The following is a 15373-nucleotide window of genomic DNA, read 5'->3' as shown; positions in this document are numbered from 1 at the left end:
TTGGTCATCCTCACTGGATTAAAATTTAATCCAATTTATTAATTAGCATATATCATAACAATATCATGCACAATACATATGTAATCAACAAATATATACACTATGTAAACAGTATTATGCTCTGTGTTTCTTTATATCTTCCACTTGAGGATATCAGAGAGAACTACAAATGTTAAATGAAAATAGACTCATTAAATTCTGCAGGATTTTTAATTTATACCTGAAAATCTCATATTCTGTCCACAAGATTTCATGTTATTCCCTTTTGTATTCTTTTGTATAACAAACAAGATAATCCTGGGCTCTGTCATATACAGATATTATATTTTCTGTTGTATCAATGGGTGAAATCCTGGCTTCATTAATATCAACAGTAATACGTTGAATGAAGCCAGGTTTTCACTTAAGTTCTTTTTCTGGATGTCCTTTCAACTGTTTTGTTTGAGATAATAATAGGGATTTTTCTGTTGCATGTCCCAGTTAAAGTGTCAAAGATGCTTGCAAGGTTGCTTCTAATGAGAAATGAAGATAAACATTTCAAGGTAAATACCTCTAAGTAAAAATAGATATAGTTTACTTTTCTTTGCTAAGAATCTTTTAATCAAAGATAATACATAAGATTAGGCCCCTTATGCCTGCATGGGAGCTAAAATGCTGATTAAATACAGTTCTTTTGTCAGTCTGTGTATATAGGACAGTCCCAGTAGTGTTTTTCACCTGTGTGGACAGACCCTTTTCTAACCCTAAGCTTGAGAAGGGGAATGCTTCATGCATCAGATTGATATGAGAAAAAAGCTTTTTTAATCTTCTGATTTTAGTTTTTCTTGGGTACCTGTTAATGTGCCATTTTTGAGATTGAGCATTATGATATTAACCTTTGGTCTTTTAATCCCCGATTTTTGTATCCATAACATAAGAAATAGCTGTCCTCTGAGCAAATGTCACTTTCATCTATGTTATTTAGACTGCAACAGCTTTGTTTTCAGTCTTTAGAAGAGGTAAAGCACCTGTAGTAGCTGTAAAACAGGAGCCAGTTTGTTTTGTCCATATCTGAATTGATCCTCTTCCATGTGAGACACTATGAACGTGAAAATTTAATGAAGTGTAGAAAGAACAGCGATACTATAAACATCATTGCCTACCTATACCTGATGCATCTTCTCTGTTCTTGTTACAAAACTGTTCAGGTTTTTTCTGAAGTACACTAGAAATTTCCAGTGAGTGAGTTGAAGAAAAGTCAGAAAGTACAATGTTGATTCCAACAGCCTGGATTTTAAATGAAGGCTCTGGTAAGTACCCACAATAGCGTGGTAGTGCCAAAATATTTCTGACCTTTTCAAGTTAATTGTCTTGAAAGTCACTGGTATTCTGTTTTTGTTACTGAATCTTTCCCCTTCCAGTGTTCATAATGTAAATGTTTTCTGAGTCATGTAGCTTAAAAAATTAGAGATTGCACCAGGTGGTAACATAGAAAGGACCTTGATATGAAGCAAAGAAATGATTAGGTAATATCTGGTTACCTTTCTTTTCCTCTGAATGATCTGTTTTCGGATTATTTCTATTACCTCTCTTCTTAAAAATGTAAATAGTGGACTGTTCTACCTGGTGAAAGTTTTGTTAAGGAATAAGGCAATAACTAAGGCTGCGGTAAACAGATATATCTTAAAATGTGGGAGAGTATGGAAAAGCAGATTTAATGCAGCCCATGATACTGTCAGTCTTTGTTTCAAGAGCACATTGCTGGTTCACGTTCAGCTTGGTGTCCACCAGGACCCCCAGGTCCTTTTCTGCAAACTCTTTTCCAGCTGGGTGGCCCCCAGCATGTACTGGTGCCTGGGGTTGTTCCTCCCCAGGTGCAGGACTTGGCACTTCCCTCTGCTGAACTCTGTCAGATTCCTGTCAGCCCATTTCTGCAGCGTGTTGATGTCCCTCTGAATAGCAGCACAATCTTCTGGCTTATCAGCCACTCCTCCTAGTTTTGTATCACCAGTGAACTTGCTGAGGGTACACTCTGCCCCATCATCCAGGTCATTAATGAAGACGTTAAACAGTTTTGGACTCCAGTATTGACCACTAGTTACTGGCCTCCAACTAGACTTGGTAACACTGATGACAACACTCTGCGCCTGGCCATTCAGGCAGTTTTCAGTCCACCTGCCTATGTGCTCATCCAACCCATACTTCTTTAGTTTCTCTATGAGGATCTAATGGGAGTTGGTGTCAAAAGCCTTACTGAAGTCTAGGTAGACAATATCCACTGCTCTCCCCTTGTCTACCAAGCCAGTTGTTTATTTCATCATAGAAACTCATCAGGTTGGTCAGGCATGACTTCCCCTTGGTGAATCCATGCTGACCACTCCTGATTACTTTCTTGTCCTTCATGTGCCTGGACATGGTTTCCAGGATTGGTTGTTCTATCGCCTTCCCTGGGATGAAGGTGAGCTGACCAGCCTGTAGTTCCCTGTTTCCTCCTTCTTGCCCTTCTTGAAGATAGGAGTGACATTTGCTTTCCTCCAGTCCTTGGGCAGCTCTCCCAGTCACCGTGATTGTTTGAGATAATTGAGAGTGGCCTCAGAATGACATCAGCCAGATCCCTCACACTTTTAGGTGCATCCCATGAGAGCCCATCAACTTACCAGTATAAACGTATGACCAGTTTGCTTAAGTATTGTCTAACCCGATCCTCTTCCACCAAGGGTAAATATTCCTTGCTCCAGATTTCCCCCTGGTTTCTGGGTCCTTGGATTTCTGAAAGCTGGTCTTACTGGTAAAGACCAAGGCAAAGAAGGCATTCTGTACCTCAGTATTTTCCATACCCCATGTCACCAGGGCCCCTGCCCCATTCAGCAGTGGCTCCACATATTCCCTAGTCTTCCTTTTGCTAGTTATGCACTTGTAAAAGACTTCACTAGGTTCAACGTCAGGTGGTCTTTGGCTTTCCTAACTGTGCCTCTGCATGCTCAGGACAGCATCTCTATGTTCTTCCCTAGTTGCCCATCCCTGTTTCCACCTGCTGTGTACTTCCTTTTTGCCTGAGTTTTGCCAGGAGCTCCTTGTTCATCTATGCAGGCCTCATGAAATTTTTTGACTGGCTTCCTCCTCATTGGGATGGACTGCTCTTGAGCAGTGAATTGACAGAATACTTTTGTCCTGCAGTGCACCTGTTAAAGAAAATATAATTGCAGAGGAGTATATGGAATAGATCATGGAAATGTTTCCTTCTGGTGTTTCTTCTTGGCAGATGTGCTAAATGGTTATTCCTTTCTTCAGATGGTTCTTACACTGTAAAATATGACCTGCTTTTTCTCTGCTACATAAGCCAGGCAAACTGCCTGTGCACTGGCAGAAACAAAATAGATGACCATTCTGAAACACTGGAATTTATCAGAGCTATTTAACTGGCACTTCATTTGTGTGTGCTGTAGACATTTGAACTGGCACAGTTTTTGTGACTTCACACTTCTCCTTTTTCCACATCAAATATAATTTATGTTGGAAATGAGCAGACAGTGAGAATTAATACTGAGGCTTTATTAATCTTTAAAGTGATGAGAATCAGGATTTTTTTTAGCTGGGGCAACTATGGATTCTGTAATTGAAGGCATTGCAAGCTGCTTAGAATAACACCAATAATTCTGCAGAGGGCAGTGGTTCTAATAAGGAAAATCATGGGAGTGGAACACTTCTAAACAATACCATTAGGGTTCTTCTAACAGGACCCAGTTAATGATATGGAAAGAGGGCAAAAATAGATGTTGTGTTAGACTTAGGAAGGTCCAAAGCTGGGCTAAAAATAGCATACGCACCCACATGGAGATACTGCAGACATAGTCCTCTTCCCATCTCTTCCCTCTCAGTGGTATTTTGCTGTTTTGAGAAACTGATGTAACTGTTTAATAAAGAAGCATCTGTGGAAATAAAAAATAACATTACTCTGAATATATTCTTTGGAGTTTCAACTGAGGGAGCTAACTTCTTTTTTTATCTAATTCAACTCTGTTTCTTATTCATTAATACTTTGGAATTTGTAGATGAATGAACATACACATAACTTAGAGGAGTTGTTTCATTTAAATTTCTAAATGGGATTGTATGTGTTGTTTACTGTCCTCTAAAGACCAAACAAATCTAATAACATGAGTCTGAGTGATGACAAAATATTACTCTTGCATTGTTGAAGCCAGATATCCTTTAAAAAAATATTCAAGGAAAAAATAATTAGCCCACATCTAGGGACTGCCACACAAACGTCCTTCAGTGAAAAATTACTTACGCATTCAATACGTCTTGAAAGGCTTTATTAAAGCATAATACAAAATTCTCTCAGAGCACTGACAAATGCCAGAGGGCAGATTAATGAGAACTGGATAGCCAAGCCACCTGCCTGATTTCTGTACTGACAATTTGCTGGAGTTTTAAGAAATTGCTGAATGAGTCTGTAATTTTTCATTGTCAGAAGTAGAGAGTCATAGACTTGCCTTGACTTCTGGTACAATATAAAGGGTAACAAGAGAAAAGAAGTCTCAGCTCCAGGGACACTTGTACCACTTCTGGCTGTAATATCAATATAGCATTTGTCACCTGACATGGCAATTATGTGTATCGCAAAGAGGAGGCACTTGCTTTACTGTATTGTGGCTCCATATTCATAGCCACTTAGCTAGAGTCAGAAAGTTTATTATAGAAAATTGCAATTAATTACAAAATTGACACATAGCATATTGTGATCAAAACTGATATATCTCTCTGGTTTTCTGAGCTCTTAATTAATAAAGCTATGCTGGTTTGAAGAGGTACGCTAGTAAAACACTTCCTCTGCTGTGGTTGGTTGTACCATAATATATTCCATTTCAAAGAAAGAAAAAAAGACTACAAGTCTTGCAGGTTTCAGTGATGTTTATTTCTCAACTTTTCAGAGGTGTGTCTGATAAAATGCTATGCAAATGTTAATTTCCCTCCCAGAGAAGCACTGTGTTCCTTTCTTGCATTTACTCAAGTCTTAGTTCTGTTGTTGATGGAAGGGTTCTTCTACATCTCTCCTAGTGATTGACTAATGCTAACTGGTCGCAATCCATAGTAAAGAAAGTTACCCCTGGTGCTGCCTAGCAGACTATGAAAGTCAGCTGTTTTCAGTCCTGCTGCAAGGTGCAGGCTGTCTCAGTGTCATCATCTGGCTGTCATGGTTTTACCATGCTTTGTCTGAGGCAGAAGCTTTATCTCTGGTAGCTGGTCTTGGAAATGTTTTGACAAACTAGCAGCTAGTGTCTGTCTACTACTTCTGAGTGTTTATAGGGTTGTTACTGTAACAGTAATGGCAATAGCTATCCAGGTCTCAGTCTAATTCATCTAGTGATTATCAGGTGATAGGGGTGAACACACTTTTAAATAGAAATATCTGGGGGGAGGTAGCTGATGAAACCTCTCTGCTGCATAATTAATGAGACTCCTCAGAGTATCTTTTCGCAGTTTAAAGTACTGAGAATGACAAATATGAGAAATTTACCTCTAAATCCACTGGTTAGACGTCTGGTCCTCATTTCCTCTGACTTACAGATGTGATGGCATGTCGAATATTCTATACAGAATGATCTGAGAAGAGTTATAACCTGTGTCCTACTACACTAGTCATCATATTGCAAAAAACCTATACTTGGAACGAAATGCTGCCATAGACAGCTGTCTCAATAGACTCTAGGAAGAAACAAAGACTAAGATCCTGTCTCAATTCAAGCTGCAGTTCCTTTTTGTGTCTACATTATTGGCATATGTCCATATCTTTATTTTAAAGCACGACGTCAACACTGTCAGCAATTTCCTCATACTCCAGACTTGCAGATCATTTGCTAGAACCATTACTTCACCAACATTTTGAATGGCCTTGCTTTTCTTACTGGGGTTCCATTTTTGTGTGATCCTCTCTGTGGAGTTTTCCTGCATGATTCTTTTCATCCATCTTTTAATTTACTGCTTCTACCTTTTTTTTTAAGAGTGGAAGAAGATCCCGATGCCCACAGTTGTTGAAAAAAGGTTTGACTGAGGTGAAAATACCCAGATTTTTTGCTAAAGACATCTCAGTGGCCAGAAATCAGACAGATAATAAAAGTTGCCATCCCTTTGTAATTCAGTTCTGCAGTGTGAAATCAGGGTATGGCTCCCTACAAAAGGGGGAGATTCTATGTGGAGACAGATTCAAACTCATGCAACCTTAGGTACAGACTTTTAGACTAGACTAGACTAGAATATGTCAGTTGGAAGGGACCTACAATGATCACCTGTTTTGGCCAACCTGAATTTGAAAGCATTTAAACTCAAGTAGGTTATCATTGCCCACAGGCTGGAGTAGAGGGTGCTAAAGGTTTATTCTTCTAATTTAAGAACTGTTTAGGTGTACCCCCAGCTACAGCTTCCAAAAAAGAACTGGCTTCCTTATCCCAACTCTCCAGAAAAGTTGGCATCTTTCATTCCTTAGGCACAGGAAATTCATAACAGGTTTCCTCCCAGGGCTATAAGAGTCTGACTCCTGAATCTGGAGGATTTTGTTACTTTCTTTTCAGTATTATCTGTGATTTGGTGCAACAGGGCTTTTTCCTCACTTTACTACCTCTATTGAATTCATCACTTGCTGGGGAACAGTTGTGATTGAATATGGTATAGGGAATTCAGACTGAATTATAGCACATTCATTCTCACCATAGGGCAGGGTGAGAAGCTTCCATTATGCAGACCAAATCTGTCATACCAGAACAATTAATCTGGCTTGCCCCCTCCCATCTCCTTCTCAGGGGCCCTTCAGAAGACAAGAGTTAATGGACTATAGGCAGAATAACTTGTGCTGGCAGTGTATTGCTTGTCACCTTGTTCCTCAGTAACCTTGCTCTCTCTACTCCTCCCATCCCCATCGCACAACTGATGGGTGACATGACAGCCATCCTACAACTGCAGGTCAGGTGATGGGTGCAGATTTGGCTATGTGAGAAGACTGGTTGTCAAGCCATGACATAGGGACACTTTCAGTGCACCATTAGATGTGTGCCTGTTCCATGATCAACACAGCATGTTCTCCATCATGTGATCGATGCGGAATACACTGACATTTTTAGTGAAATTGTGTAACTTCACCTAGTAAGAGTGGATGGATGGGGAGATCTGTCCCCAGGTGCTTCCATCAAAGCCTGTGTGGCTTGCTTGCTCCAAAAATAATTCACCCTATTGTAGAATATAAGGTCTGCAGGAACTGTTTTCTTCTTGTATTTACTAGGAGATCTGAAGAAAGTGGCTTAGAGGAAGCAAATTTATTACTGTTCCTCTCAGCTCAGCCAGAGAGACTGTACGTACTTCAGTTCTTGCCTACAGAGCTTGTCTTGGGTCAATGTATACACAAATTAAAATTCCCAAATGTGACAGATGGTATTTGTTTTGTGTGCGTGTTCTCAGTTGCATACTGTGTCCTTTCAAGAAGTAGCTGGAAAAGGAGAGCCCTTGGAAAGGACAGCTGGGGGTGGGGGTGGCTTTGGGGAGCTAAGGGACCTGTCTGGGGGAGAAGGTTCCAGGTCTGGGAGGAGGAGAGTCACAGTGCAGCCTGCGAGGCTGCAGCCCACAGGGACAGAGACCGCTCAGGAGCAGTCAGCAGGACCCAGAGATAACCAAATGGACTTCCTTGGGCTCAAAGGAGACTGGCGAAGTTCGATGCAGTTCAGAAAGCCACTGAGCTATCCACAGCTATGCCTACAAGCAAGGATCTGTCTCCAAGGACACAATGAGCAGAGGGGAGAGTTGTTTATGAAACTGTTTCATTTTCATTCTGTCTGATGTGGTCACTTTGAATTTTTTACACTTTAAAAGCTGGGTTACTTATGGTTTTTTTATATAACCTGTCCCTTCTTCAGTTTAAAAGTCTTTTCTCTTCTTACATTATCTTTCTATAGAAAAAGGACTATGCAGTTGCAGATCAAATCTCTAACCAGTACTAGTTTCCTACAAATCAATCATTTCTGGGCATTTATTATTTTTATAGTTCCTGTCTGTAGAGGACACCCTCAGCTGATCTTTGGTGTGGCTTTCTGTGATGGTGGAACTAACAATGACTTCCTGAAAGTGAAACCTTTGCTCTGCAGCTTCTGCTATCTTAGTGCTTCCTCCTACACTGACAGCATGTTTTCAATGACTGTTACAGAAAATGCCTATTTTTTCCTTTTCTGGCTTCTGTATTTTTCTTAGCTACTCTTCTGCTTATGTGCTTAAGTCTGTAAAGCATTTGATGGCTCAGCTTGTTTGAAATATGCAGTTCTTTTCTTTATGGTGCATGAAGGAAGAGCAAGATAGTTGACTTTGACCCATTGTGGGCAGCAGGGTTCTTCCTGTGCTTTGCAAAATCTGCTAGGGTGCATGGATTTTGAGAGGAAGTGGAGTCCAGCGTCTTGAGGGTAGATTTCTCAGCCATATGTGCGACTAGAGAAGTATTTATATTGTCACTTAGGACCAAGATGGATTTTTTTTCCCAGCTCATTCCAGTTCTTGCTGCTCAGCTCTGGGTTTTCTCGCACCCGCTCATAGCATTCACAGACTTGCACAATCACACACAAGTGAGACAATCTGCATGAAAAATTAATAGTATTTTTTTAGATCATGATATTATTTAGGGCTTTCGGGAATGTGGTATAGTCACTTGTTATGCAGAAGTGCATCTTATCAGCAGGTGCCCTTGCCACGTTCAGCAAATGATACTTCTATTCTTTCGCTGGCAGGTGGTTTCAGAACTACAAGTGTTCAGCGCATCTGGCCCTAGTGCTTGGGGACTGCATCAACATAAAGACTGCCATTTCTAATTACTAACAAATCAGAAAGTGCAAGAAGAGGATCCTTCCAGTCCTAACTTCTTTTGAGTCATGTGCTACTCCTGAGCTGTAGCAATGTGTAATTAGTCAGTTAGTGTTTGTTGTTCTCTGCAAAGCTCCCTTCATAGGACCTTTCAAAAAAGGCTCTGCCTCATCTTTAAGTATATTCTTGCTGGGCTTTTCTCATCTAAAGAAAATATGGCAGGAAGATAAAGAATTAGAGCTATAGATCACCCAGATAAGGAGACAAAAGACAGCGAGTAAATCATTAGTGTTGCCTGTTGATTCAGACAGGTAGGACAATATGAAGAGACAGTCTTTCACAGTCATTGTCACTCTTAAGGTTGAAAAGCCTTAAGCCAAGGGTATAAAAGGCACATCCAAACATTAGACCATAATCTCCAATGTAAGAAGGACCTAGAAGACATTATGAGGACTTGACAACTACTGTCCTTGTCCATCATGGCCAGACCACTTAGTGCTTGTGAATATATGGATATGAAAGAATGATCGTAAAAGAACAAATGAGTTAAATCCATAAGAGAAGGACAGTGAGTGAGTGAAATTAGTTTTGACTGAAATAAAATTCCCTTTCCTTCCTTTACGGTCTCTCACTGAGTTTAGTCACAATACTTGTGCAACACCAGCACCATAAGTTAAATTCAGAAACGCATAACCATTTGTATGTTATATTAGTAACAGTGATATTATGACATTTAGAGGAGGCAGGAGAAGATGCTCATAATATTTGAATATTAAGTAAATGTAATTCAAAGCTTAAGAATGAAGAAGTGAGGGGACAGCATTATTGTTCCTTTCCTTGACCTGTCAGTAGGTAGGTAAGGAGGTCCTGTCACTATTAATTCAATATTAAAAATATTTATTCTGTTGAGAGGTGGCAGCTTTTATTAACAGCAAGTACAGTCGATGAAGTTAATTTGTGAGAAGTGATGCTACATTTCCAAAAATGCATTGCTTATGGTTATATGCATTGTTTGTGTAGCATTCAATTCTCATTGTTTGCTATGTTTCTCAGTTTGAACATAGTATTAGACTGTAGTGTCGAATCCACAGTTCTCAGTTTGCTTTTGGATCAAATACTGGTGTAAAGTAGATCTGTTCAGCCACAGCCTTAGAATGTTCTCACTGCTTAGTATTTGTTGAGTGTTATTTGTGTGCAGAAAAGGAGACATGCCCCCATTCACACACTGAAGCAAGAAAGAGAGAAATGGGATCATGAACTGGGAAACAGAAGGATGTTACATCTAGACCACTGTCCTAGGCTGATGAATTTCCCCTAAGCACAGTGGAAAGGACACTGGTGTGGTGCTCAGCACTGGCTTTATGAAATGCCATGTGCTCTTTACAGTGTCACAGACCCCTTTGTGCCGATGGGAATTTTGCCTGCTATGAGCCATTAATACTGAGGTCGCCATCTGCTTGTTTCTGCTTCTGGGTGAAGGCAAGGACTGTCTTTTTTCACATGAAGTGGATCTGCAGCCAGTATTTGTTTTTTAATATTTTTATTAAAGAAAGAGAAAGAGCCTGCATCAAACAAATAATTATCCTAGAGGCTTTGTGCCCATTAATGACACAGGAAAATCTGTCAGACTGTGCAATCCTGAAACCAATAGTGGGAGCTTATAGCATTTGAAAAGGTAGCAGCCCAAACTCTTTCTCTGTATTACAGCTCTGCGAATGTGTTTTACACAGAAGAGTATTGCCTTCAAAATATTAGTTACTGGCACTCATGTAGTATCTTCTACAACACAGGGCATAATGCTGCTTTCTGATATAATGTGTCTGAGCCTTCTCTGTATGGTCATTTGCACTCCTCACAGAGAGTTAAAACCTAACCATTTTTATTTTCTCATGTTGCATCTTGTTTGTGCAGGAACACTAACCATAAAAGATGCACAGCAATTGAGAATGAGTTTCTCTAAGTCAAAATGCCAGTGACTGTCATCAGCTTGGCAAGACATGCAGTCTCCCCTGAAGTATCTTTAGCCTTCAATTCAATCCAGGACCAAACACTCTTAAAATGGATATTAACAGGGAGCTTGCAAAATGAAATGCTGGACAGTCCTGTCACTTTTTCCAGGAAGGAATTAGCAAAATTGTACCTCACAGCACAGAACAATATGATTAAACAAACTACATTCTGTTTTGTTGTTGCAATGTACTTGTAGCAATAATGTTATTTAACCCTCTGATATGAAATTGTGTTATATTTGGTTTATAAGTTTCACTGATGTTTTTTTTAACCAGTTGCTAGTTTTTTATTATATTAAAAATATTAGAGAGGTTTGAATCATCTGCTTCCTACAGAATCTGCAGTTTCTCATTTTCTTTTTTATGTTTGTCATCATATTACTGAAGTTCGGGAGATGAAAAGGATGTAGTAGACTACATAAGAATTAGTAGCTAAATTCAAGGGAAGATTTCTGTGGCATAACAAAAAAGAAAAGATTTTCAGGGAAGACATTTAAAAAAGGCTCCTCACAGGTATTAGAGGAAACATGAAAGAAAGTATATAAGATAATTGACATCATTAAGTAGGTGTTAATCTTTTAATAATGAATAAATGCTGATAAGTAAGTCATTAATAGAGTTATGGCTGGTATTAGGGTTAAGATAGCTGGGGAGTAATTTTCAGGTACCATGGAATATGGCCACAGGTTCTTAGTAAAAAGAGAATGGCCAAAGTACCAATGCACACCATGGCTTTTCTACCTGCATTTGAGAACATAAACAAAGATCAATTTATTGCCTCTCTAGGCTGTGTTGGGTAGAGAACTGACACTGGTTTGCTCTGGAACTAGGATCCATAAAGTGTGCTGCTTTGCTATTCTGACTCTGCCTTATCACTGTACAGCACAGCTCTGGCAGCTGACAGGACTCAGACCACGATCTTTATTTTTAATCAAAATAGCTTTTTTTTTAACAGAGGAGTCTAGCTAGTAGATGTGTAAAAAGCCACACCAGATCCCCATTACTTCTGTTTTTTCATTTGGTAGTGCAGGTGTGTTTCAAGTATATGAAAAGACAGTTCAGTGCATTGTTCTAGCTAGTTTTCAGATGCATTTAGCAGGACTAGGGTTATCAGGAAATATTGTGCGCTTTTATTGGTAAAATGAGCACTTTTAATATAGGTAGCGAGACACAGTAAACATGCAATTCCCTCATACAGTTTTTCTTACTGCTTTTCAGATTAAATTGGCAGCATAACATCTTTCTTTTGTATTGTAATGTAATGTTTAATTAAGTCTGAGAGCTGCTTTGAGATACATTTTGTATGAAAGACCTTTCACAGAATAACATTGCTATATTTTTACATTGTCAGGTCCAAGAAGCAAATGGAGACCCAGGAGATATATCACAGAGGTTGCTTGAGGTGAGAGCTGAATAAGGTAAATAGCAGATGTAGTGTTCAGTATTTGGTTGAAACAAACACTGGATGCCTGGGACAAAAACCAGGGAAGTGTATTTTTCTTTGAGCGTTATTGTGAGTTGCACCCCCAGTGTTAACCTAATCTTTGCTACTGCAGTTTCTGTTTTAAGAACTGTCTAGCTGAAGTTTTAGTGTGTCCCCTACTCCTTTTCAGATGAATGTTTATTGACTCATTACAGGAATTTTACGAGTAAAAGCAATGTTTGGGATTATTCACTATTTTCCATCACATTGTAAAACTGCTTAAGTGATCAACAAAGAAATTTTAATAGTTCAGGTGACATTTAGCTTTTGAATGTTGTCATGAAACAACCAAACATTTCTTCTAATGACTTGTCTGGGAATTCCAGATAAATAACGCCAGGGATGAAATACATTATTCTATGTAGTCTGTTTTCTTATTTGTTTAGACAGATAAAACTGAGTAGTTTAAACAAAATGTGTAACGGTACAACCAAGAGGTCACCAAATCTGACTATTGTTACTGTCTTCCAGATGTCACTTTCAGAAATTCAGTACCTGATCATTGCTAGCTGAGTTCGAGAGAAGGATTTTCAGTGGTATCAGAGAGAACTGCATTATGCCTTTTGTGCCAACAGAAATTCTCTTTAAGGTGAATGCAGCACAGAATACTAAAGCTCAATATGTCCCAGCTTTGTGACTGGCTGGAAAGCAGGGCTGTTCCTAACTTAAGTTAGAGCAGCTGGGGTTTCTTCTTGTGTAAGAGTTGGGTTCTTGTTTGTCTGCCAAGTCCCAACTATACCTAGCAAGTGGATGACCATCAGAGAGACCATTACAAGTCACCAGTACTTGAAACATCTCTACATTGCACCATGTTCCTCTCAAACACAGGAACTAATATGCAGATGATGGAAAAATTAAGCCTCTGTTGCATATTCTTACTTGATGTCCCTGAAAAGTCAAATGATGGCTTTTCACAGTTTGCTATCTTCTTGTGCTATGTGCATCACCTTATGGCCATATGGCTGCCAAGCACTTCTGATAGCAATAGTAGTAATGATAGGACTTACGTTTTTATATTACGCAGAATCACAGAATGGTTGAGGTTGGAAGGAACCTCTGGAGCTCATCTGATCCAACCTTGCTGCTCAAACAGGGCCACCTAGAGCCAGTTGCTCAGGAACATGTCCAGAAGACTTTTGAATATCTCCAAGGATGGTCACTCCACAACCTCTCTTGGTAACCTATGCCAGTGCTCAGTCACCCTCACAGTAAAGAAGTGTTTCCATATGTTCAGACATAACCTCCTGTGTTTCAGTTTGTGCCCACTGCCTCCTATCCTGTCACTGGGCACCACTGAAAAGAGCCTGGCTTCGTCTCCTTTGCACCCTCCCTTGGGGTATTTATATAGACTGATGACCCCCTGCTGGGAGCCTTGTCTTCTCTAAGCTAAACAGTCCCAGATGTCTCAGCTTGTCCTCATAGGAGAGATGCTCCAGTTCCTTAATCATCTTCGTGGCCCTTTGTTGGACTCTATCCAGTGTGTTCACGTCTCTCTTGTACTGCAGAGCCCAGAACTGGACACAGTACTCCAGGTGTGGCTGCACCAGTGCTAAGTAGAAGGGAAGGATCACCTCCCTTGACCTGCTGGCAATACTTTATCTAATGCAGCCAAAGATACCATTAGCTGCCTTTGTTTGCTGGCTCATGTTCAACTTGGTGTCCACCAGGACCCCCAGGTCCTTTTCTGCAAACTCTTTTCCAGCTGGGTGGCCCCCAGCATGTACTGGTGCCTGGGGTTGTTCCTCCCCAGGTGCAGGACTTGGCACTTCCCTCTGCTGAACTCTGTCAGATTCCTGTCAGCCCATTTCTGCAGCGTGTTGATGTCCCTCTGAATAGCAGCACAATCTTCTGGCTTATCAGCCACTCCTCCTAGTTTTGTATCACCAGTGAACTTGCTGAGGGTACACTCTGCCCCATCATCCAGGTCATTAATGAAGATGTTAAACAGTTTTGGACCCAGTGTTGACCCCTGGGGTGCACTGCTAGTTACTGGCCTCAAACTCAACTTTGCGCCACTGATCACCACCCTCTGGGCCCTGCCATTCAGCCGATTTTCAATCCACCTCGGTTTTGCTTCCCCTCAGTTTGCTTCAGATTTTCTTCATACTGAGTATGGTTTATCACTCAAATCTAAGTGGAGCTGAAGCAATCATATATCAAGAGAAACAGTTGGGCCTTAATATATTTAATTTTAGACTCGTAGTGATTAGGTAATGCAAATGAATGTTCAGATCTGTCACTTTATCATTTTGTCCAAATTCCTGTAAGTTTTCTTTTAGATAAGTGCTGGTAGGATATAAAATACTCTTGCTTTATATTTGATTTTCTTTCTTCACCTGACTCTTTTGCTACTGAGTACTGTTAAATTTAGTTATCTTTTCTGTTCGCTGCAGGAATAGGGGAAGTAGTTGTAGACCCCCATGCTGATACTTCCATTACCATCTATAGAGATGAGAAAGTAAGCTTCTGCTACTCATTCTGTTCTTGGCTTCTCTAGCAGTTCGTGCTAGGTATGGACAACTGGATATTTTGAGAGGTCCCCAGATCACTAATTTTGGCTATTTAGAAGTTATCAGAAGACAGTTCTCTTCAGCAATAAGTTGCATTCAGAATAGTGTCCTCTTGCTTATTCCAGAAGTATTAGACTAATGCTTTTACTTGTGGGTGGGTTGTGGTGTCCCTTCATCTGAACTTTCAGGTTTCTGCATCAGGATGAAATTAGATAGCATGAGCTATCTTGTAATACAGAAGTGTGACTAGGAGCTTTGCTGAACAAAATCTGGAACCACCAATGTCCTGTACTTGTGCTTTTCAAATTAAGAGAGACTTTTGATGATGGAATTCCAGTAGGGTAATTTTCAGTCTACTCAAATGAGGATAAAAATGACATAAAACAACTCTGAAATAGGAATGTGATTTGGTCTTTGGAGGAGATTAAAGAATAGTTGTGTAGTTTTATTTTGCTCCTAAACCTGTCATTTTCAGTGTCCCTTTTACAGATAAATGCCTTGATGTGTGTCGTGGTTTAACCCCAGCCAGCAACTAAGCACCACGCAGCCGCTCA

General features: G+C 40.0%; 1 long non-coding RNA gene across 1 annotated transcript; it reads left to right on the top strand.

Annotated features, from left to right (window-relative positions):
* The first annotated feature begins 478 nt into the window (after window positions 1–478).
* LOC128140220 (uncharacterized) lies at window positions 479–12504 on the top strand. Its single transcript, XR_008234649.1, has 3 exons — window positions 479–542; window positions 1188–1289; window positions 12178–12504. It is a non-coding gene; the product is annotated as an uncharacterized LOC128140220 (long non-coding RNA).
* Window positions 12505–15373: the final 2869 nt, after the last annotated feature.

Source organism: Harpia harpyja, chromosome 3 (genome assembly GCF_026419915.1).
Source record: "Harpia harpyja isolate bHarHar1 chromosome 3, bHarHar1 primary haplotype, whole genome shotgun sequence".
In the NCBI taxonomy this organism is placed as follows: Eukaryota; Metazoa; Chordata; class Aves; order Accipitriformes; family Accipitridae; genus Harpia; species Harpia harpyja.
Note: the sequence above shows the minus strand (reverse complement) of the source record. Positions and strands in the feature narration are given on the sequence as shown.